A 26,253-nucleotide genomic window follows, 5' to 3' on the forward strand; every position below is an offset into this window, starting at 1 on the left:
GTAAACATATTACATTGTATAAAATATTATTGTTATTAAGGTATTAATTCTGTACATATTTCATATTTCCATTTTATAAGTATTGCATTTATATTTAAACGTAAGAATTGGACATGTTCTTTATTCTATGCTATAAAGCAAATGTAAGAATATTATGGAACGAATAAATCCATCCATCCATCCATCCATCCATCCATCCATCCATCCATCCATCCATCCATCCATCCATCCATCCATCTATCTATCTATCTATCTATCTATCTATCTATCTATCTATCTATCTATCTATCTATCTATCTATCTATCTATCTATCTATCTATCTATCTATCTATCTATCTATCTATCTATCTATCTAAAGCAATACTACAAACAATTTAAGATAAAAATAATATTAATGTTATAAATATACGAGTAGGCTTACAACCGATAAAAATTAAGGGTTAGAAATGCACATAGTTAAAAACCGCAAACTGATGGGAATTCACTTCGCAAGTTGCAGTTCATCGTACACGGGATGAAGATGAGTGATGTACAAAAATGTAGTACGGGTTAAAGAACGTGGCGGAAGAAGAAAGACATCAAAGAGACGCTTGAATGACAAATTGAAGAAATATTTCTCTATGGGGGCTAAGCGCCAAAGAAAGGTTTCTGAGATATTAATAAACAAAACACCGCCAAAGGCTTGTTGAGATACCTCCAACACCATCTTTCGGTGCACGAGTGAATCACTTACAGTGTAACTACGGCAAAGCCATATAGTACGATGTGCTAGCATAGATGTATATACCTTAGATTGAATAAAATGAAATACAAATAGTTTGATACCTAATCTCTTTCGAATGACAAGTCTTTAGTTATAGAAATTTGGAGTCGGAATACAAATATAACAATTGAATTGTACATCGGTGCCACAAGTTAACACTTGTAAATACTTAGGTAGGTATATATTGGGAGTGTCTTGATTTTGCAAAAGAAAGCCATTAGAATTCTATGTCAATCAAATTATCTTGAACATTGTCGACCTCTTTTCAAACAATCACAGATATTAACTGTCATAAATTTATATATATATATATATATATATATATATATATATATATATACATACACGACCTAGTCCTTTACACTCGACAAAATACAATCACTCATTAATAGCCAATATACATGATCATGAAATTAGAAATAGCAAAGAAATTAATATTCCATACTATAGATTACATAAAACTAGTACAAATTTTTCTATCATGGGGATGAAATTATATAATAAGCTTCCCAATCAATATTATAAGTTACCAACCAATAGAGTGGAGTGGTAGAGGGCTGGCCTCGCATTCGGGAGGTCCGGGTTCTATCCCAGGGGCCGGCAATTCTAACTGAGGTTTTTCATGGTTTCCTCAGTTATTTCCAGGCAAATGCCGGGATTGTACCTCTTGAAAGTCCGGCCATGGACGGCGATCCTTCCCTTAATCCTTTCATATGTGTGAGTGAATGATGTGTAATGTTTTAAATGTTTGTGTTGTATCGGAGGTGGTCCTGGCATTGAGCTGATCCCTCATCCGGGGAGGTCCTCCATGTCCTTGTGTGGCCAAAAAAGTATGTATGTGATCCATAGATTAATTCCTCTCCCGACAGGTCGCGGCCCTGTAAGGCCCGGGTGACGTGGGTCGTGTAAATGCACCTAGAAGGGAGAGGTTAAACTGAAAGAAAGAAAGAAAGAAAGAAAGAAAGAAAGAAAGAAAGAAAGAAAGAAAGAAAGAAAGAAAGAAAGAAAGAAAGAAAGAAAGAAAGAAAGAAAGAAAGAAAGAAAGAAAGACCAACCAATAGTTTCAAAGCTAGATTTTATAATTGGCTTTTGATTAATCCTTTCTACTCTGTAGATTAGTTTCTTAACATAAATTCATACGAAATTGTTTTTTAATAAATAAAGTTATTTACATTTAGTTACAAATATTACATTAAGAATGAAGTGTTTTCATTAATTTTAGAGTTTCAAAATGTTTTGTGTTTTCATTCTAATTAAACTTTACTGTTTTCAATTATATATGTATTTTCAAATGTATGTTTTTTTTCCCTCCCTTCTGTATTGTGACGAAGCCTATCACTGTATGTTTAATGGCTTAATAAATTGAATTGAACTGAATATTTTAGTAACAAACTGGGTTGGGAGTAGCAAGTCAATAATATTACAAGTAGAGCCTGGAAAGCACTACATTTCTCTATACGTATTCTTATGAAAGCTAACCGAAAGTCAAAAGAATCAGCGTACAAAATCCTTGTTCGCCGAATAATGGAATATGGAGCGGTGGATGAAGATGATTACAGAGAAATTCAAATTGATTCAATAGAAAAGGTCCAACGCAGAGGATCAAAATATGTCAAAATGTGGAAGGAACATGGCGAAGATGTATTAAAACACTCAGGTTAGGAATTTCTCGATTCAAGGCAACGAAAAGCCAGACTGAGCGCAATGTTGAAGTCACAAATGACCGACATCAATATTAGATTAGTGACACCATCGTACTTGGGCATGGATGATCATATTATGAAATTTAAATGCAGAAAAAAAAAATGAGACGTGGCAAAATTTTCCTATGTTAACCGCACAGTAGTAGGCTGGAACAGCTTACCTGCGGCAATCTTTGAAGATGGTCCTCTCAAAATCAATACATTTAAGGAAATATTGAAAAGATTAGGCTGAGATTTAATAAAAATGCAGGTGCAGTATGCATGGATAATTATAATTATCTAAGTTATGTCATGTAATTACGAGTAATTAAGGTGACTTGTAGTTACTTAAGTTGAAAATAGTTGGGTTTAATATAAATATATTTATTTATAAGTTAGGTTTGCTTCAGCTTGGGTATGCTTAGTCATTATAGTCCTAGGTTTATTGTGTTTATTTATTATTTCATTTATTTGAAGTTAGAATTAATTAATGTTATTTTATTTATTGTAATTTTATTCCTATAATTATTGTAATGTTATTGTATATTATATATCACTGCTAGCCGGATGTATATCTCCTATATTGGAAGAAATCAGCGATTTAGAAAGTAAAATACTAGGGAAAGTAAAAAAAGTGACCTTAATAATTGTTTTATTAATTGAATATGTACATTAAGACTACAAACACTCCGTCACTTTTCAACATAGTATAACAGGAATACTTGCATTGAACGTAGTGGGGACTGCGCATTACTTTCAAAGATATTTTGTGTCTAAGTATGAAAATGTGGAAAATAATAATTTAAAGCGTTTATATAGTATATTATATTTTTCTACATTAATTTTTTGTACAAAAATGGATATATGAGTTTTAACGTTGATAACAATTTATTGTTGATCAGTTAACTGTACAAACAAACAAGCAATAGTAGCCGTACTGTATATCTTATTTCTAGTGTATCCTTAAAAAGTTCAGGCTGCATTAGAGTTAAATCGCTCGCTTGGACTCGGTCGAGTGTCGCACCCTCGAGTGAGATACGATCGGTCGTGATACGCTCGTAATAAATAGAAGCACAGTACAAGGTCATCTCACCAACAAGTCTTATCTTGTATGGAAGGCGACAGATAAGATACACATATGTCAAACGTTTAATGGAACAGTCAATGGAACGTACCAAAACAGGAACATGAAGTTATAAATAAAATAGTATGAAAAACTTCGATATACAGTTATTATTGCTAATTAATAATTATTCAATATTTGATTTACCACATATATAATATGATAGGTCCATACATAGTGTTCCGCCTATATACTGCGACATGTAGAAACGTTTTACAAAATATTATTGATATAGCAGTAGATTAATAACAATATTAGTACAGAGATAACGTCACAGAAAATATAATAAAACGAATAATCATGCTGCACAACTGTTACACACGCAAAGATTGATACACTAATTATTAGAGATTATTATTATTATTATTATTATTATTATTATTACTAGAATACTTGATGCAGTTCTTGCATTATCGTGATTGTGTTCTCCGTTTATAATAATTACATTTACATCCTATAACATCTATCAGATGTGGCAAAAACAAAATCACTCCTGTGTGGAAAAAAAAAAAAAAAAAAAAAAAAAAGCATTTACCTACAACATTTATATTGCATTTTAAAGCAAGTTTTGTAGTTGTACTATGGAGAGGTTAGTTAAACACTGCAAAGTTTTGAAATGATAAACATCTATGATGTTACTACACAGTTCATCACTGTAACAAGAATGAATGTCTAACGCTCGGCTTATACCGTTAGAGGATTTATCGCTCGTAACAATTTTACCCATCATGCATGTGCGCTACCTATCGGATTATGCTATGAACTACTTGGCGCTCGAGCGAAAACGTCCAATGCAGACCTCTGGTTCAGAATAATAATTAAAAAATTAGGATGCCTGTGATCTTTTTCAAAATTATTAAAATAACTTTTCAATTTGCAATAAATCCAAAACTATGTGTCCCAATATTTTAAAATCTTGTGAGGTCTTTCTTTTAGTCGCCCTAATTAACAAAAACTGTAGTGAAAATTGGTTAAAAGTAAAAAACATCATCAACTCAGGAGAGTCTTCCCTTAAGGAATGATAAGGGACGAGATTATTGGAGAAATACGTTAATATGCTTCGAGTTTTTGTGTACATTCAATTGATGGAAACAAAAAATCTGCATTCAATTTTTTTATCAATTAATTCTTATAGGGCAATTTCCATTGTCGAAAATATATTCTATACTTCTTTCTATTAACCATACATGTAGTCTACTAGTCGTTAAAATTGAAGAATATTGCTGGAGAACCTTTTAAGTGTAGTGTAAATATTTGTAATTTAAAATATGTATTGTATTGATTAAAGCTGGTTGAGTGGAAGAGAAGGCCTTATGGCCTTAACTCTGCCAACGAAAATAAAACATTATTATTATTATTATTATTATTATTATTATTATTATCATCATCATCATCATCAAAATCCACTTTAACGATTCTTGGATCTCCCGTCTTTTTAGAAGCTGCCGATCACATCGCTGAAGAAAAACTAATTTCTTTGCAATATTTCATTGATCGTTTAAAACTAATACATCCTCATATTTCTTATTATCTCCTTAAAAATTGTTTTCTAATCCCTAAGATGACTTACTTTATGCGTACTACTCCTTTATGACTTCTTCCAACTTTCCTACATAAAGCTGATGCTCTTTTTCGATCCAGTTTGGAAATGATCCTCAATATACGTTTTACCGATACTAGTTGGACTCAAGCCTCTCTCCCAATTAAATTTGATGGTGTGGGCATTCGGAAACTTTCTGACGTTTGTATACCTGCTTTTCTTTCTTCTGCCTTTGGAGTTTTCCGTTGCATCAAATCGCTCTTTCCTTTATACAGTGATGCAGCTGAAATCTGTCATGTGCGTGATGCTCTGACAAGTTGGTATACTTCCTCACAAACCACTCATCCTCCTACCCATCCTGAATTTCAAAAACAGTGGGAAGTTATCTATTCCCAAAAAATTTTAGATACACTCCTTTCTTCTTTCACATCCGAACAAGACATTGCACGTCTCCTAGCTCTTCAAGAGAGTGAGTCTGGAGCTTGGTTACACGCATTACCTTCTCCTCACATCGGCACCCTAATAGATAGTACATCCTTTAAAATCGCAACAGCTTTACGCCTTGGTTGTAAACTCTGTCAGCAACACCAATGTATTTGCGGGGGAATTGCTGATATTTACGGTCATCATGCACTCAGCTGTCGAGGAGCAAGGGTCGCATTCCCAGACATACATCACTCAATGATATCATTAAAAGATCTCTGACTTCTTGTGGCATCCCGTCTCTTTTGGAACCACCAGATATTAGTCTTGCAGATGGTAAACGACCCGATGGTCTGACCTTAATTCCATGGTCTAGAGGAAAATCTTTAATTTGGGACTCCACTTGCGTTGACACTCTAGCTCCATCTCACTTACTGAATACCTCCAGACACTCAGCATCTGCTGCTGAATTAGCCGTGACGAAGAAAGTCAATAAATATGCTCATCTTTTAGACAATTATATCTTTGTCCCATTTGCTGTGGAGACCTTCGGTCCTTGGAGTCATGACGCTAAAGTTTTGGTATCTCAAATCGGCCAAATTTTGATCTCCATTACTGGTGATCGCCGTTGCACTACTTAATTGCGTCAACGCTTAAGTATTGCTATTCAACGCGGAAATGCAATGAGCGTTTTGGGTACTCTTCCAGAGTCCAGCCCTTTGGACGAACTTTTTCTCCTGTAAATTTTTTATCTCTATGTAAATGTTTATATTTAGTGTTTCTATATGTGTAATTGTAACAGTGAAAATATTGTTAATCCAATAATTTTTTATTTATTTTTTTTTCATAATTGTATATTATTTTTGGGAGTGTTTTTGTAAGTAATTTTATGAGGTTCTTATTGATATGCTGATAAATTATTTGTAATGATAGTGATATTCCAATTAGTTTACTTATAATTAATTTTTGTTGTTTTTAATTTTTATTTTTATTTTATTGGGTTATTTTACGACGCTGTATCAACATCTCTGGTTATTTAGCGTCTGAATGAAATGAAGGTGATAATGTCGGTGAAATGAGTCCGGGGTCCAGCACCCAAAGTTACCTAGCATTTGCTCGTATTGGGTTGAGGGAAAACCCCGGAAAAAACCTCAACCAGGTAGCTTGCCCCGACCGGGAATCGAACCCGGGCCACCTGGTTTCGCGGCCAGACGCGCTGACCGTTCCTCCACAGGTGTGGACTTGTTGTTTTTAATACTGAATTATAATTGTCCCAATTCTATCGCCTATATATTACTATCACATAACAAAGAGTTTCTGCAGTACTGTATGTTGCACATATGTTTCTCTTACCTTGAAATATTTTAAGAAAACAGTCAATTTTCTTCAAACACATTATGACTTCTTCTCTTACTAGCTAGAATGACAAGTCAGTTCCAGCAGTTATTATTATTATTATTATTATTATTATTATTATTATTATTATTATTATTATACAAAAATATCTGAATGATACCTGTTATTAAGCTAGGTAACATTTGCACATACCTTCGCCGGAAGATGAGGTTGAGTCTGAATTACGCATTACAGCACCTGCAAGAAAGACAGAGTAAAAGTTATTGACATCAAGGTAAACGAATACGAGTATCTTATATGCACACAATAATCACGCGTGTCACAACGTCAACTTCCAGTAAATTAATGTGATAAGTAAAGAATTGTATTATACATTTTTTTTTATTTCTAATAGCATTCTATATTAAACTCTGGAGTATATACAGGCTGAACTGAAAATAATGCAATTAATTTCATTTGATTATTCTTTGCAATATTTGAAACAAAACAGTTTTCATTACAATTCTGCTTGCTTTTGCTTCCTTTTCAACATAAAAATTGTTTTGTATGAAACATATTAAAGATTGTTTGGAGAGAGCCATTAATTTAATTCCCAATATGCTCAGTCACTGTTACATCAGTTATTCATAGATTTCAAAAGGCATATGACTCGGTTAAGAGAGAAGTTTTATATAATACTCTTATTGTATTTGGTATTCCCAAGAAACTAGTTCGATTAATTGAAATGTGTCTTACTGAAACCTACAGCAGAGTTCGTATAGGCCAGTTTCTATCTGATGCTTTTCAATTCACTGCGGGCTAAAGCAAGGAGATGCACTATGACCTTTGCTTTTTAACTTCGATCTAGAATATGCCATTAGGAAAGTTCAGGAAAACAGCCAGGATTTGGAATTGGACGGGTTACATCAGCTTCTTGTATATGCTGATGACGTGAATATGTTAGGAGAAAATCCACAAACGATTAGGGAAAACACGGGAATTCTTCTTGAAGTAAGTAAAGCGATCGGTTTGGAAGTAAATCCCGAAAAGACAAAGTATATGATTATGTCTCGTGACCAGAATATTGTACGAAATGGAAATATAAAAATTGGAGATTTATCGTTTGAAGATGTGAAAAAATTCAGTATCTTGGAGCAACAGTAACTAATATAAATGACAATCGGGAGGAAATTAAACACAGAATAAATATGGAAAATGCCTATTATTATTCGGTTGAGAAGCTTTTGTCATCTAGTCTGCTGTCAAAAATATCTGAAAGTTAGAATTTATAAAACAGTTATATTACCGGTTGTTCTATATGGTTGTGAAACTTGGACTCTCACTTTCAGAGAGGAACAGAGATTAAGGGTGTTTGAGAATAAGGTTCTCAGGAAAATATTTGGGGCTAAGAGGGATGAAGTTACAGGAGAATGGAGAAAGTTACACAACGCAGAACTGCACGCATTGTGTTCTTCATCTGACATAATTAAGATCATTAAATCCAGACGTTTGAGATGAGCAGGGCATGTAGCACGTATGGGAAAATCCAGAAATGCTTATACTGTAGAGTGTTAGTTGTGGGGCCGGAGGGAATAAGACCTTTGGAGAGGCCGAGACATAGATAGGAGGGTAATATAAAAATGGATTTGAGGGAGGCGGGATATGATGGTAGGGACTGGATTAATTTTGCTCAGGATAGGGACCGATGGCGGGCTTATGTGAGGGCAGTAATAAATCTCCGGGTTCCTTAAAAGCCATAAGTAAGTAGGTACTGTATTATGATAATAAGTAACCGAAATAATTCCAGTTTTGTCCTTTAAATGTACAGAAGTTTAATCCGAATATATGTAACATTTTAAAATTGCTTTGTAGAACGAAAAGTTACATTTTGTTCGCATAAAATTTCTGCACATTTAAAGGACAAAGCTGAAATTCTTTCAATCACTCTCTTAAACTGACTCAGTATATCAGAATTAAAACAATGGCTTTCTCAAAACACGCTATGAAGTATAGGGGAGAGGCGGGTAGTATCGGACATCGTGTAATATCGGACAGTGAATTTCTTTTATCTACCACACGATGATAGTACCTGATTGACATGGTTACGTTTCTGTGATGTCGCATTAAGAAACGTAACCATGTCATTCAGGTACTACCATATGGTGGTAGATGAAAGAAACTCACTGCCCGATACTACCCGATGTCCGATGCTACCCGACTCTCCCCTATATTATTTTAATGTACCGAAGTACATATGATATTTCCATGCAGATATTCTGCGTCATCATACGATGAAAGAGTAATGGAACAGAGAAAAATTCTCTCCGGCACCGGGATTTGAACCCGGGTTTTCAGCTCTACGTGCTGATGCTTTATCCATACCGGTGTCGGACAGAATCGTCTCAGTTTAAGTTCCAACTCTTGGGTTCCCTCTAGTGACCGCCCTCTGCACTACGTTCATAGACATCTATGACGTGCTGAGGTGCACCCGTTATGAGTGATTAGTTGGCCGGGATCCGACGGAATAAGCGCCGTCTTAAATCACGAAGTGATTTACGCATACCATATAGATTATTTTAATGTACCGAAGTACATATGATATTTCCATGCAGATATTTTTCGTTATCATACGATGAAAGAGTAATGGAACAGAAAAAAATTCTCTCCGGCACCGGGATTTGAACCCGGGTTTTCAGCTCTACGTGCTTCGTGATTTAAGACGGCGCTTATTCCGTCGGATCCCGGCCAACTAGTCACTCACAACGAGTGCACCTCAGCACATATGTGGACTTCAGTCCTACGTTCATAGACATCTATGATGTAGTGCAGAGGGCGGCCACTAGAGGGAACCCAAGAGTTGGAACTTAAAGTGAGACGATTCTGTCCGACACCAGGATGAGTATCCGGTGTGGCTTAGTGGATAAAGCATTAGCACGTAGAGCTGAAAACCTGGGTTCAAATCCCAGTGCCGGAGAGAATTTTTGTCTGTTCCATTATTCTTTCAACGCTATGAAGTGTTTAAACAGAGGTATTTGAAGAGATGAGGCAGATGAATAAGAGATGAATGAGAAGAGAAGTAAAACAGGTAGGAATAAATTTGCAAGAAAACATGGGACAGAGGAAAAGGAAGAAGGTAGCATAATATATAACATTAATTTTTGGCTTAAGATTTTGTAACATTTCCATTGGGAGGAAATTTTACAAAACCTCAACAGAGCTTTCATTAATTAGCGAGATGTGAGAGTATAACTTATTATACAGCGATGAAGTAATATTGTTACATTATTGTGCAGGTTTAGATTTACAAATCCATATTCCCATACTTCAGCAATTAATTATAATTATTAATATACATAATGCACTGTAAGAAGACGAACTGCATAGCGTGTGTACGGATATGGAGAAAATTAAGTGGGTCTGCTCTGAATTCCAGTCCCGGTCGAGTAATTAATCAAGTGCAGTACCAAGTTCTAAGACATGTTCGGGAACGCACTTCCGAGAGAGACCACGATAGCGTTGGGCGTATGTTGTGCAGAACCAAATTTATGAAAGGCGAGTTCATACTACACTTATCTTAGTTTCCTTCACTTCCAATTACTGTCCTTTTCCGTCACAAATAATTCTCTTGTTGCCTTCATGAATTAGAATCTCTCATTTCCGCACTTCCGTCTCTAATTTTTCCTTTTGAAGAATTTAATCTAATTCTTATTTATTTTTCATATCTTTATTATTCTTTCCTTTCTTGTCTTAATTTTTACTTTCATCTATAAAATTCATTTGTTCAAGCTCCTACTATTCTATTCCCATACCTTGCCGCAGAACTACGTATTTCTCCTCAATGATTATATGAGGGGATAGCTTGAGAATTGACCGAAAAAAAAAATGAAACCAACTCCCTTCATGTCCTTTTTTCCCCCTCCATGTTATCGTCGTTTCTAGTGTATTTTCCTTGTATCCTAAATTTTCTCCTTGGTCTTCCCCTTATCCTCCTTGTTATCACATTTCTTTTCCTTGTCTTCTCCTTGTCTTTCTTCGTTTTCTTTGTCTTCCACTTGTTCTCCTTGCATTTATTTATTCTGCATTCCTTTTATTCTTCATTTTTTGCTCGTTATTTAACCACGCTGTATCAACTACTGCGTCATTTACTGTCAATTGTATGACAAGCTTTCCTAACATTTTTGTAATTAAGGATGAAGTCATCCTGTGACTAAATGAGCATGAAGTCAACGTGTGACTAATTAGCATGAAATTACCCTGTGACTAAATAAGCATGAAGTCATCCTGTGGTTAAATGAGCATGAAATCATCCTGTGACTAAATAAGCATGAAGTCACCCTGTTACTAAATGAGCATGAAGTAACCATATGACTAAATGAGCATGAAATCAACCTTTTGAATAAATAAGCATGAAGTCATCCTGTGACTAAATAAACGTGAAATCATCCTGTGACTAAATGAGCATGAAGTCACCCTGTGACTAAATGAGCATGAAGTCACCCTGTGACTAAATGAGCATGAAGTCACCCTGTGACTAAATGAGCATGAAGTCACCCTGTGACAAAATGAGCATGAAGTCACCCTGTGACTTAATGAGCATGATGTCACCCTGTGACTTAATGAGCATGATGTCACCCTGTGACTAAATGAGCATGAAGTCACCCTGTGACTTAATGAGCATGAAGTCACCCTGTGACTAAATGAGCATGAAGTCGCCCTGTGATTAAATGAGCATGAAGTCACCATGTGACTAAATGAGCATGAAGTCACAATGTGACTAAATGAGCATGAAGTCACCCTGCGACTAAATGAGCATGAAGTCACCCTGTGATTATATGACCATGAAGTCATCCTGTGACTAAATGAGCATGAAGTCATCCTGTGACTAAATGAGCATGAAGTCACACTGCGACTAAATGAGCGTGAAGTCATACTATGATTATATGACCATGAAGTCATCCTGTGACTAAATGAGCATGAAGTCATCCTGTGACTAAATGAGCATGAAGTCACCCTGCGACTAAATGAGCGTGAAGTCATACTGTGATTATATGACCATGAAGTCATCCTGTGACTAAAAGAGCATGAAGTCACCTTGTGACTAAATGAGCATGAAGTCACCCTGCGACTAAATGAGCATGAAGTCACCCTGCGACTAAATGAGCATGAAGTCAAACTGTGATTATATGACCATGAAGTCATCCTGTGACTAAATGAGCATGAAGTCACCCTGCGACTAAATGAGCATGAAGTCACACTGTGATCATATGACCATGAAGTCATCCTGTACTAAATGAGCATGAAGTCATCCTGTGACTAAATGAGCATGAAGTCACCCTGCGACTAAATGAGCGTGAAGTCATACTGTGATTATATGACCATGAAGTCATCCTGTGACTAAATGAGCATGAAGTCACCTTGTGACTAAATGAGCATGAAGTCACCCTGCGACTAAATGAGCATGAAGTCACCCTGCGACTAAATGAGCATGAAGTCACACTGTGATTATATGACCATGAAGTCATCCTGTGACTAAATGAGCATGAAGTCACCCTGCGACTAAATGAGCATGAAGTCACACTGTGATCATGTGACCATGAAGTCATCCTGTGACTAAATGAGCATGAAGTCACCCTGTGACTAAATGAGCATGAGGTCATCCTGTGACTAAATGAGCATGAAGTCACCCTGCGACTAAATGAGCGTGAAGTCACACTGTGATTATATGACCATGAAGTCATCCTGTGACTAAATGAGCATGAAGTCATCCTGTGACTAAATGAGCATGAAGTCATCCTGTGACTAAATGAGCATGAAGTCACCCTGTGACTAAATGAGCATGAAGTCACCGTGTGACTAAATTAGCATGTAATCACCCTGTCACTAAATAAGCATGAAATTACCGTGACTAAATAAGCACGAAGTAACCCTGTGACTAAATGGGCACGAAGTAATCCTGTGATTAAATAAGCATGAAGTAATCCTGTGACTAAATAAGCATGAAGTAATCCTGTGACTAAATAAGCAGGAAGTAATCCTATGACTAAACAAGCATCAAGTCATAATTTTATATTCCACAAATGATACCTCTAAGATGACTAATACTATTTTTATTCTTGTCTATTATATTTATTTTATTTTATTCCATGAATTAATGTAACAACGTCACTATTCATAATTAATAAATTCAAAGGAAATCAATGCAAAAATAACAATAAATATTCACGCGAATAACCCAAAAAAGAACAAGAATAAATACTGAATAAATAATCATGATGTCATCTGTGACTAAATGAGCATGAAATCACCCTGTTACTAAATAAGCATGAGGTGACCCTTTTATTAAATAACAATGAAGTCATCTTGTGACTAAATGAGCATGAAATCACTGTCCAGCTCGACCTTATATTAAAATATGATACATGTTACTTCTTACATCACACGGCCTATGATCGATTGGAGGCCAAGTCATGATGGAATTTGTATTCGAAAAAGCAGATGTTGAAGAAGGTTTTCTCTAGATACTCCTATTTCCTCTGCCATTCCACTAAGACTCTCCACCTCCCCATTTCTCTATCATCTGCAACAGCTAAAAATAATCTTGGGGTAGTAAAAGTATCCAATGGTGATTAAGGAATGCTAAGGTTTCCGGGCCCTGAGCTTTATCAGATACTCGTCGGAGGGTGGGACCTGGCTCTGTCAGGATTGAGGCAGGATGGGATATTTGTCAGCATCAAATTCACGAATGCCAGAGGCCACCTGTTGGACTTTGACACAACCCAAACCTTAATCCAAAACTGTATTTCTGTGGCTCCAGGTCAACATGTGATGTCAATTTTTGCAGTTATTCTATAGCGAGCATTTAAAGTTAGAACGACTGTATAAAATCATAGTAATAATGTTTCATAACAACGGATTAGAGAGAAGATCAAAAAAGATATGCATGCCACTTTTTACCATAACAAATATACCATCAGACTGCACAACATATCACAAAATTTCATTTTCGCCAAAAATTGACATATCAGCTTTTGCCTTGGAACCACAGATTTTATACGGAATAAAATGTTAAGAAATGAAAGAAAGAGTAAGATTAAATTAATTGTTAGTAATGGAATGAATTTGTGTTCCTCGGCGAAAAGAAAGAACTCTGAGAAACCCTACATCCTCCGATCATAATCAACACAATTTTATTACCATTCCAATGAGCACCAGGGATAGAGTGTGATTTTGTAGAGTAGAAAACCAATATTGAACATTGTCCTATGGGAAGGACATTATCCTTCTTAATACACTGGATTGCACAGTAATGGCAAAAAAAAAAAAAAAAAAAAAAAAACGCACCGACCCTTGTAGCTATTTCAGAGCCTTGTTCACTTTAGAGCACGATAGACTGGTAACTAAGACTTTCGTGGTTCGAATCCTGCCTGGGAAGCAGACTTTTTTTGTCCCTTATTGAAATTTATTCCCAGTACTTTTCGATTGTTGGTACAATTCATGTTCTGGGAATAATAAGTTAATTAAGTAGTAAAATACTGCTGCAATCGAAAAGTGTTGGGAATAAATTTGAATAATGAACAAAAAAATATAAAAGTTGGAGATTTATACTTCGAAGAGGTGGAAACATTCAAATATCTTGGAGCAACAGTAACAAATATAAATGCAACTCGGGAGGAAATTAAACGCAGAATAAATATGGGAAATGCCTGTTATTATTCGGTTGAGAAGATTTTTCATTTAGTCTGCTGTCAAAAAATTTGAAAGTTAGAATTTATAAAACAGTTACATTACCGGTTGTTCTGTATGGCTGTGAAACTTGGACTCTCACTTTGAGAGAGGATCAGAGATTGGGGGTTTTTGAGAATCAGGTTCTTAGGAAAATATTTGGGGCTAAAAGGGATGAAGTTACAGGAGAATGGAGAAAGTTACACAACGCAGAGCTGCACGCATTGTATCCTTCACCTGACATAATTAGGAACATTAAATCCAGACATTTGAGATGGACAGGGCATGTAGCACGTATGTGCGAATCCTGAAATGCATATAGAGTGTTAGTTGGGAGGCCAGAGGGGAAAAGACCTTTGGGGAGGCCGAGACGTAGATGGGAAGATAATATTAAAATCTATTTGAGGGAGGTTGGGTATGATGATAGAGAATGGATTAATCTTGCTCAGGATAGGGACCAATGGCGGGCTTATATGAGAGCGGCAATGAACCTCCGGGTTTCTTAAAAGTCAGTAAGTAAGTAATGAACAAAAAAAAAGTTTCCTTCCCAGGCAGGATTCGAACCACGAAAGTCTTAGTTACCAGTCTATCGTGTTCTAGAGTGAACAAGGCTCTGAAATCAGCTACAAGGGTAGGTCCGGTTTTTATTGCCACTCTTGTACTTAACTGACTTTTCTTTACAATTTCTAATTTCTTTCTTCTGGTCTTTGTTTTTTCGTCTTTCTGTTTTTTTTTTCGATATATTTTCTTTATTTACTTCTCCGCTTGATTTTTTCTATGTTTATTCCTTTCCCCTTATTTCATTACGATATATTTATCATTACATTTGTATAAAACTTAGAACCATCGCGTTGATCCTGTGATTTAGTGGAGATTATATTACAAAGGAAATGAATTTCCTGTATATTCTGAAATATTTTCACTTAGAATTCAAGTTTAATTTCTTTAAGGAAACAACACAGATATACTTGCGAACTTTTCTTTAACTTCTAATAGATAATCGAAACATTTCCAATTCATCTTTTTTGTCCAGATAGATGAGGCAAAGAGCCGCATCGTTCCAGTTGAATAGGTTTCTTGACAGAGACGGATGGGAATTCTTTAGCGTTCGTGATAGAGTCATAAAGTCGCCCCTGGATTTCATTCTGAACCCAAGTTTTACCTATAGTGTGTAAGTCGTAGTACAGTACATGGACGATTTCAACTTTACACTGAAATATGTTCCGTCAGAGAAATACAAATTAGGGTAGTCTACGTGAATTAAAGAAAAGCTTTTCGTGTGGTAGAAAATATTTAAATATCTTCGATTGCGAGAGTATAACAAATCAACAAATGATTAGAGATGGGAACGATATATCGGTTTTCACAAAATACCGATATTTTCGTTTCGATATAGCGATATATCGATATCGAAATGTTGATTCAATATATCGTATAATATATCGGTTTTCTCATAAATTTATCGACTTTTTTTTTGGAATTATCATCATTATCAACAACAACAAAATCCACACTAGACTCTGCAACCTCACTCAATACCTTGTTCTAATTGGCTGGATTGGAATTCTACCATAATTTTGATTTAGGTTAGAACCTACATCATATGGTATTGAAAATGTATTGTTTATTGTTACGATTTTACATTTATGCAAGCTTTTGACTGTTATGATGTTAATTTCAATGGTAAAAAGAAATACTAAAATATAAGTAATTTTATTGTAATACAGTAAATGTACGCCTGAAAATGCAATTTGCTTACGAAATAACGATATATCGATAATCGTTCGATATATCGATATATTTTCTGCGATATATAGGTCTATCGTTTATCGAAATTAGGTTTGCAATATCAACATATCGGTATTTAATTTATTTCCGCCATCACTATCTTCGATTGCGAGAGTATAACAAATCAACAAATGATTTAAAAGGTAAATAATTTTACTTCTTACCCAATATCTGAGTACAATTTTATATTTATATTTAACTTCATAACATCACGTACCTACATTAATAATTGCTTAAATGCATTTTAATGTCTACGAGATATTATAGAACGACAATGTAGCAACGGAGAAATATAAAGAGAATTGAAGACAAAACATTCTAAATGTGCTAAGTGCAAATTTATCCAGTTTCACTTTATTCAATCTAAGAGAAAGGAACATCCATATGAGAATATCACACTAAATTGTCTTTGTCGTAGCTCAACTGTGAGTAACTCATTCCCGTGCCAAAGACGGTGTTGTAGGTTTCTCAACATGCATTTCGCAGTGTGTTTTTCATCAATTTCTCAGAAATTTGTTTTTGGCACTTCGCACGTTCAAAATGTTATGACCTTAGTTGTAAAATTTCAGAAAAAAAAAATGTTTTCTCATTACAAAATTTCACCAGAACTGATTCAGATCTAACTCCGACATTCACTGATGCGTGTAGAGTCGAGTAACCTCGCTCATGTAATAGGGTAATGTGTGGAAGATAAGCCAGGGTATCTATATCGAAAATTTATGTTTGAGAAAATAAAATAATCTTTATGGGTTAGGGGAGGTAAGTCCATAGCGTCTTAGGAAAACCACGGAAAACCCTTAAGAGGAATGAGTTGTCTCAATGTAAGATACCAGTCAATTAGATCTTTGGTGGGGTGACTCTATTGAATTGAGTTTTCTATAAAATTTCAATGTTGGTTATTTTCTCACTGTCTCGAGACGCTGTTTGGTCGTTCTTATGTAACTTTTTTTTTATTTAGCAAGTTAGTTTTTGAAATTATTTTTGGAGCATATGAGACATATCATACCTACTAGTTAATTTAAAAATATGTCATCTTTTATTATAGTTTTTGCTATGAAAAAAATTATTGTTACGAAAGTCAACAGCTGAGAAAATGTTTAAAGTATCTGTTTAAAATTTAATTAATATACATATCGCACAACGCCGATAGTCTTAATCATTCAGCAAAATAACTCAACATGAGCGAAGTATATTGCAGTCGGAGATGTGTTCATTATTAAACAGTATATTTCTAATCTGTATAGGCCTATACAGGGTGATTTACGAGGATTTACCGTCTTTTTACTTACTTACTTACTTACTGGCTTTTAAGGAACTCGGAGGTTCATTGCCGCCCTAACATAAGCCCGCCAATGGTCCCTATCCTGAGCAAGATTAATCCAGCCTCTATCGTCATATCCCACCTCCCTCAAGTTCATTTCAATATTATCTTCCCATATAATTTGTCGTCCTTTATGGAGCTTATTTCCGAAGACATTCTGAGCAAAAAATGTCATATAAACATGGGTCCTATTCTCAATATTTACAGAGTTACGTTTCGTTATTGGAACGCATTGCTGTGAACGCGTGATCTTGGTCAGCGTGCAGTCAGCAGCCAGCGCGAGAGCTACGGAAATCAAAGACAGCCGTATGCAGTTACGTAGAGCGACGAGTGCCGTTCACAAGCGTGCGGCCAAGTGTACTCAAGCGGACGGCGACAATTTTAAAATGTGTTGTAAACTCTCAAAAACGGTAAATTAGGATGCAAAATTGAACTGCAAATAATTAAGTCGGTGGAAGTGGTGTGATTTGTAATAATTGTTGTGATAAGTGCATAAGAATAATGTAATTTTCTAGTTAAAAATAGAAGAAGATGTCTGTACGAAGCAACTATGGAGTTCACAGCACATTTTTAGCTTCATAATACTTGCCAATTAAAGATATGATGCTTCTGAAAGGTTTATTCTCTATATTTTGTATTTTTTTACCTTCGAACTAAAGAAAGAAATATAATAATAATAATAATAATAATAATAATAATAATGTTAATAATAATGGTTTATTTTAACTGGCAGAGTTAAGGCCATTCGGCCTTCTCTTCCACTCAACCAGTATGATAGAAAATTACTACATTTCTATGAATATATCATAATTAATACAATACAATACAATTCAAAGCAATACAATACTACAATATAAGGCAATATAATACATAATTAATATAATACAATGCCAATTCTATTTATCTTCACAACACCAATAAAATAATTATGTAATAATAATAATAATAATAATAATAATAATAATAGTAATAATAGTCATACCTAAATTAAATTAAATTATTAATCTCGATCACAATTATAACTAGAATTTGACAGCGCCCGTGAGAATTCGTTTAGCATTTTCTTGAAAAGTGGTTATTGTCTGGCAGCTCCTAATCTTCTGAAGTAGAGAATTCCATTCACGGGGGACTAAGACAGTAAAAGAGGATGAATAGTGGGATGTTCTATGGGCAGAAATTTCTAGGATTTGGCTCTCCTGTGACCTGGTGCTTAAATTGTGATTCGAGGATAAGTAGTTAAACCGGGACCGAAGATAATTTGGAATAGAAGTGTGGAGAACTCGAAACAGAAGAGACAGTGAATGAAGTGTTCTACGGTTACTAAGTTGCAGCCAGAATAAAGATTTGAACGAGGGTGTAATGTAGTCAAATTTATGAGCATTGCTGATTAATCTGACACACATATTGTGCACATGCTGCAGCTTGTTCGAAAGGGCAGTTGTCAAGTCTGTAAGTATTACATCGCAATAGTCAAACAGTGGTAGTACGAGGGTTTGCACCAAAGTCTCTTTTAAACTTATTTTGTGCGAGATCGTGCGTATTTTCTTGGTTTCCGCACAAAACCAATCCCCGGAAAGTGTAAAATTCCACATTCAGTATTCCCAACCTAACACACATAACAATTTCCCTCTTCTTACCGCTTAAGTGACATATTGATTTTACTACTTTATTCTTTTACCACATTATTTTTAGAGACGTTGAATATAGTAATAATTATAAATTGAAAACTTACCACTGCAATTTCACCTAAATTCCACTGTTAATTATTGTTTTTAAATACTGTATTTGCAAAAATTAAGTAAACTCTACAACTCCACTAAAGTTACTGCATTTGTGATGCAAGTAACATTAAGGAAGCCGTGAGAAATTCAACAAGATTCCAGATGGCGATGTTATTACTGCAATATGTTATATAAATAATATTGTTAAAATATTAAAATGAAAAATAAATCATTACATAACCTTACCGTTTGTTTTAAGTTCGCATTTATAGACTGGGGGAAAAAAAATACAGACGTATATCACGGCTTGCTGGAGTATAGTAAACACAGAAAACATTTTAAAGCAACAATGTTGAAGATAGATATTTTTGTTCTGCTAATTTTCCGCCATTGAAGAGAAACCAATATGGAGATTTCATTGCAACTAATTTGAAATTTGTCTTTCAGGTATGTAATAAACGATCTTCGCACAAAATAATGTACGATACACGAGCGGTATGTTTTCTTTGAATTCTCGGAAATTAAAAAAGCTCAACTACGTTTCGCTTTTTCAAACTTTTCCTCGAACATGAAAACTTCAACATACCGCTCTTGTAACGCATATTACTATTACAACTTTAAATTAGTATAACTCTGAAAATATTGAGAATAGGAACTATGTTTATATGACATTTTATGCTCAAAATGTCTTCAGAATGGAAGGTAAGTCCTCGTGAATCACCCTGTATATGTCGTAATATCGAAAAAAGGAAAACTTTTTTTTCACGCCTTACGTACTTTCATTGCCTGTAACAGAATATACTTGTATATCCCATATATGTCAACACTTCATAACATGTACGTACTGTACATTTCTGTTATTTTACTGTGTTTTGCGATCCATTCAAAAATATGTACGCTCTCTCGTTGGAAACATCAGATATAGTGAAACGAAACTATTGACTTTTATCTTTCGCCATCAGGCTGTGCATATTAAAGTCTTTTGTTATTGTTCTGCGATTTTTAAATGATCTCTCCAATCCACCCAAATGCATTTTATGACAGAATATAATGACAGACATTATTGGCAACTTACCCGCCATTAATCATATACACCAACTTTTGTTGCAGGAAATATACAAATCGCCTACGTCATAGAAATAGTAATGGTGGACGCTGTCAAGTTTGCCTGTAATCTAAATATATGATAACATAGTTTTGTTTTGTAATCGTAAAAATAGTTCTAACCATACCATGGCAACATGTTCCAATATCTTCTTTTATGCCGCTACTCGCCATTACAAAATATGTGTTCAGCTTATATTTGTGTACGGATATAGGCCGTTAGTTTACTGTGGACACAAAAGGGATGTAAAAACTGGCACACATTAATATTTTAATGGAAATCTCCAGAGTAGTACCATTTCCCTCCACAATGTATACCGTTGGAATTAAGCCAAATCAAAACATTTCTTGTATTCATTGGAAACATGCAAACACGTTGAATTGGAGCCAGAGAAAAACAAATGTCATACTCCACTGTTACATCGTTGTCGAACACTGGCGGATAGGGAATTATAGAAATCAAAACTGTAGTCACTACATCCAAATAACAATGCCGTCCATGTCGGGGTGTCACCATATACGAATGGGGGATGTCTGTGTTTTAGAATCAGATTTAGTACGCACGTACGTTTTGATATATTTAAATTTATTTACTCGCTCCCCTTTAAATAAACTATAATCATTAGCACGAGCTTTATAGGATGGTGTCTTTTTTAAACACGTAAATTACGAGTTAATAACAATAATCAATTCTGAATTATTACATTCCTACCCTTATTCATAACAAACATGTTGTAAATTGCTTGTATTTATGTTTTGCTAGTAGGCATAGCTCTATTAATCTTATCTATACTAATAATAAATCTGCAGCCGATATTTTTCTTTCCATTTTCGATTTTCCAAGATTAATTGGACCTAATATATATAATTAACCATCCTGAAACCGATAATCGCTTTTTTGAAATTTTTGTTTGTCTGTCTGTCTGTCTGTATGTTTGTTACCTTTTCACGCGATAATGGGTGAACGGATTTCGATGAAAATTGGAATATAAATTATGTTCGTTTAACTTAAATTTTAGGCTACATGGCATTCCAATTACATTATTTAAAAGGGGGGTTATAAGGGGGTTTGAATTAAATAAATCGAAATATCTCGCTTATTATTGATTTTTGTGAAAAATGTTATATAACAAAAGTTTCTTTTCAAACCACTTGCGATAAGTTTTATTCCATGAAAAAGTTTGATAGGACTGATATTTAATGAGATAAATGAGTTTTAAAATTAAAATAACTGCCATCTAAGGCCGTGTAATGAATTAAAAAACAAATGACTTAAATCTATAAGGGGCCTTGCACAGCAACAATCGAACGCTATGAAAGATAGCCTACAGAGAATATTTCTGTGTTTGTATGAAGTAATATCGGAAGCTAAATTAACCGATTTGTATAATTAATTATTATTTCACCATTGGAAAGTGTAGTTTCTCTAGATGGACATAATGCTATAATGTTATTACAGTAACTTCTGATATAATATAATATAATATAATATAATATAATATAATATAATATAATATAATATAATATAATATAATATAATATAATAGAATAGAATATATGTAATGAAATATTATATAATATAATTTAAGTTATTTGAGGGGTTCAGAACCATAGTGGGCCAAACGCCATTTACTGAATATGTAGAAAACAAGGGTTAAAATTAAGTTATTACCGTAATTCAATGGAAACGTATAAGAAGTAAAATAAAATATACACATTAAATCTAAATGATGTCAATGTTCATTAAACTATGGTTGCATGTAATAACAATAAAAGAAACATGTTAAAGGAATTGTCATTGCACCAATGAGTGGTCTCTGGACCAAAATGATCGCATTTTAATTATTTGGATGCAATTTAAATTAAGTAACATATTAAACGATTTATCCTTCTATCAATCACGAATGTTCCCTAGATCAAACGTCCTATTTTAATTATGTAATTACTTTATATTTATTTCTAACGGGTGAAGCGGAGTGCACGGGTACGGCTAGTATTTTAATATCATTGTTAAGTTCTTTCCTAGATGAATGTGAAATTAAAAAATTTTTATGGAGTGAATTATATATCATCTTTCATAAAGATGTGAGAGGTTAAAAAGTTTATTGCAAGTAAACTACTGAATTAATGATGAAAGATGAGTGGAACGGAGAAAAATTCTCTCCGGCACCGGGATTTCAACCCGGGATTTCAGGTCTACGTGCTGACGCTCTATCCACTAAGCCAAACCGGATTCCCATCCCGATGTCGAATCGAATTCTCTCAGTTTAAGTTCCAACTTTTGGGCTCCCTATAGTGGCCTGAGTCATAGATGTATGACAGTGGCACAATTTACACACATGTGCAGAGGTGCACTCGTTAATAGTCACTAAGTGGCCGGGATCCGACGGAATAAGCGCCGTCTTAAATCACTAAGTGATTATTTTCGCATATCTTATATTATTATAATGTACCGAAGTACATTATGATATTTCCGTGCAGATATTCTGCGTCAGCATATGATGAAAGATGAGTGAAACAGAGAAAAATTCCAGTGTGGCTTAGTGGATACAGTGTCAGCACGTAGAGCTGAAAACCCGGGTTCAAATTCCGGTGACGGAGAGAATTTTTCTCCGTTCCACTAATATTTCATCATATGATGACTCAGAATATTTGCACGGAAATATCATATATACTTCGGTACATCATAATAATATATTGAACTAATGTTCACGAAAGCATTTCAGAACGAAAGACAAACTCAAACAGTTTTTTTAAACCCACAAATATTCAATGTGTGTACCATGATTAACACGACACACATCCACACGACAGTTTAGTTCGCATCAACGTGGATCAGTCGATGGTGTCAACCGCTGCTAGGATATGCTGCCGCAGGTCTCCGATATTACGTGGCATCGGTGGGACGAATATCTTGTATTTGATGTAATCGCACAAAAAAAAAAGTCACACGGCGTCAGATCCGGTGATCGTGGGGGCCATACTATTTTTTACATGTTCAGTTCTCTATCTACAATTACTGTCGTTTCCTATGGGCTGAGCACAAAACATGTCCGCACAAGATCCTTGTCTTCCTCTGAGGTTGATGGGCGACCACGTGACTTTCCTTCTGCATAGAAAACCTGTTTATTTCATTATTTGTAAATTGAATTTTCACTAGATAGGTTGTTTTCAAATTTTATACGAAATGCACGTAGGACAATGATCACTGATCTCGTAGTGTGAGATTCCAAATAGCAGAACGATTTCCCCCACACGCGTAGCAGTCATTGCACAACAATAAGGAATACGGGATGCAGCTGAACAAAGCAAAACGGCCTAGCGGCAGGAATATGAACTCTCGACTTCACAAAAATACATGCACAAACTGCCTGAGCTCCTTGTTGGACTGGTGTAATTTAAAGTAAATTCATTCGTTTACCTACGATAAAATTTTGTAACCCCTGAAATCTTTACGAAACACGGTGTACTAAATTGTTAAACGAAATAAATTAGCTTTCCAATATCACTTATTACTAATATTGCTGCTGCCAATAATAATAATAATAATAATAATAATAATAATAATAATAATAATAATAATAATAATAATAATAATAATAATAATAATAAACATTTTTAAAGTAAATAAATAAAATGCTATTTTGAAAATTAAATTAAATTAATTAATACAAATTTGCAACGATATCAAATCGGCCAGGCGCATAACCCCCGAAGATATGATAATTTTTTTACGATGAACTGGTAACGGCTTCTACAGACGATTCACTTCAACAAGTATTATATAAATTAAAAGAAACCATAAAAAATATAACTTGATTATTTATATCACGAACACAAAGGAAGTAGCCCTAAAAGAAACAAAACTAGAACAGTAGTATACGATAATGTAACTAAACAAGTCAGGCTTTCTAACAATTTGGGATATGGATTAGGCAGTACAAGAAATAAAGTAATACTACTGTTCTCCAACAAGGAGATTAACCGTGATAGGAATGTGCTTACTATTACGTCATCTATTGGACCGAAGTAGATAGATAATATTAGGGTTATAACGTCTGTTTAAAAAACATGCGCTCTTCTGCATATGTTCAGCGTTGACTCATCAGCAGTTTTCTTGCATGGCAATTACAAAACCGAACACCTGCATTATCACATTTTAGAAGACTATTTCGTTTATATGACGTCATTCCATTTTCGACCAATGAAGTGTAATGAAATTTTGAATTCCAACCAATCACAGTCACACTTTGCGATAATTTTTGCAGCTAGATTTATCGCTATCAATTTGTCGCATGGTCGTTCTTTTGTTTAGTCGTTGTCGCCAATTGTTTCCCTGCAAATTGATGATGCAACTACACGGTTAAACTTTTCTTTCAACTTTAAAGCAATGAATGCAAGATTGATATTTAATATTAATTACTATATTTACGCAGTGAAGACGACGTTCGAGACGGCGCACCATGTAGACACAAAATCTTCATGCATCTTAATTGAACGTACATTTTAAACTTGATTCTTTCATTATTCTTCCCAGATTGCACGCATACGCGATTGGAATATTGAACCACAGTCAAGTATATACAGTCACGAAGCTCAATACGTAGTAAATATGCAAACATTAGATAGTTACTCACCGCTAGGATCGCTAATATCGCCTCATTACAGACAATGCGAAATAGCACCGGTACAGTCTATTGTTTCTAGCACCCTCAAAACTCAAGCTTCGTGACTGTATATAGTAGACTGTGATTGAACTGTGTAGATGCAGTTTTAGTTCCGTTACACACTACAGCGTGAATACGTTTGTCGAGCTATAAAAATGCTTCCCTGTAGCACGAGTCGAAATAAGGCACAGCTGACACTGGTCCTGCTCCCAAAGGTAACTTAATCTATAATAATTGTAGCCTATAAAATTTGTATTTTGTGAATGAAATTAAACAGTTAATAGAAAGTCAGATGTTCAAATTTATGTAACATCATCGCATATCAAACCCAAAGACTTTGTATAGTAATATATACAAAGTCTTTGATCAAACTGCCTTCCGTTTGGAGTAATAAAATTCGTGTTTTAAGTATCTATACAGAGATGGCTTCACCATGTAGTAACATGTGAATACATAAGCATTGCTATACATTTCTTCATTTAATTAATATATTAATCAGGTTAGTGTAATTATATAATTAAATTGTAAATTAAACTATGATTTCAGCAGATAATGCAAATGTATTTATATTATAATAATAAGAGAAAAGTGCACTACATGTAATTAACATTGTTAAACCTGTATTCCGCTTTTCGCAATTGGCATTACTGAATAATAACTTCGAATTTCTTTATTGCAATAATCGATATTCATTTATTTCAACTTCTCAATGTCTGAATAGGTTAAGTATTCGTAAATATACGATTATTAACATTTTGTGATCGAATTTTAGGGATATATTATTTACATTTTTATTTTATTCACGAAATAGTCCTAACAAAGTTACTCGAGGTCTGAGATTTCCCAGATAAATCTCAGACTTTTCGTGACATTACTACAGATAATACAGCCGTGAAAAGACTGAACGTGACATAGGAATTAAGTTAAACTCTAGTGTAGGTATTATACAGGGACATTATTTTATTTTTACTAACATTTTTAATATTAACCTGTCTATACCTTTAGAGAACCGGAAACACCGCTTGCTCCCCCCTCCAAGACTGGAGTTCGATGATACTGGCGT

The 26,253-nt window shown here is 34.6% G+C and overlaps 1 long non-coding RNA gene across 1 annotated transcript in view; it reads right to left on the bottom strand.

The window, feature by feature from the left end:
* LOC138706300 (uncharacterized) overlaps nt 1-26,253 on the bottom strand; it is a 576,727-nt gene that overhangs the window by 186,301 nt on the left and 364,173 nt on the right. The window contains exon 3 of the long non-coding RNA XR_011333952.1: nt 7,081-7,125. This is a non-coding gene — a long non-coding RNA (uncharacterized lncRNA). The remainder of the gene's footprint in view (nt 1-7,080; nt 7,126-26,253) is intronic.

The sequence above is a fragment of the Periplaneta americana genome, chromosome 1, assembly GCF_040183065.1.
Source record: "Periplaneta americana isolate PAMFEO1 chromosome 1, P.americana_PAMFEO1_priV1, whole genome shotgun sequence".
NCBI classification, from domain to species: Eukaryota; Metazoa; Arthropoda; class Insecta; order Blattodea; family Blattidae; genus Periplaneta; species Periplaneta americana.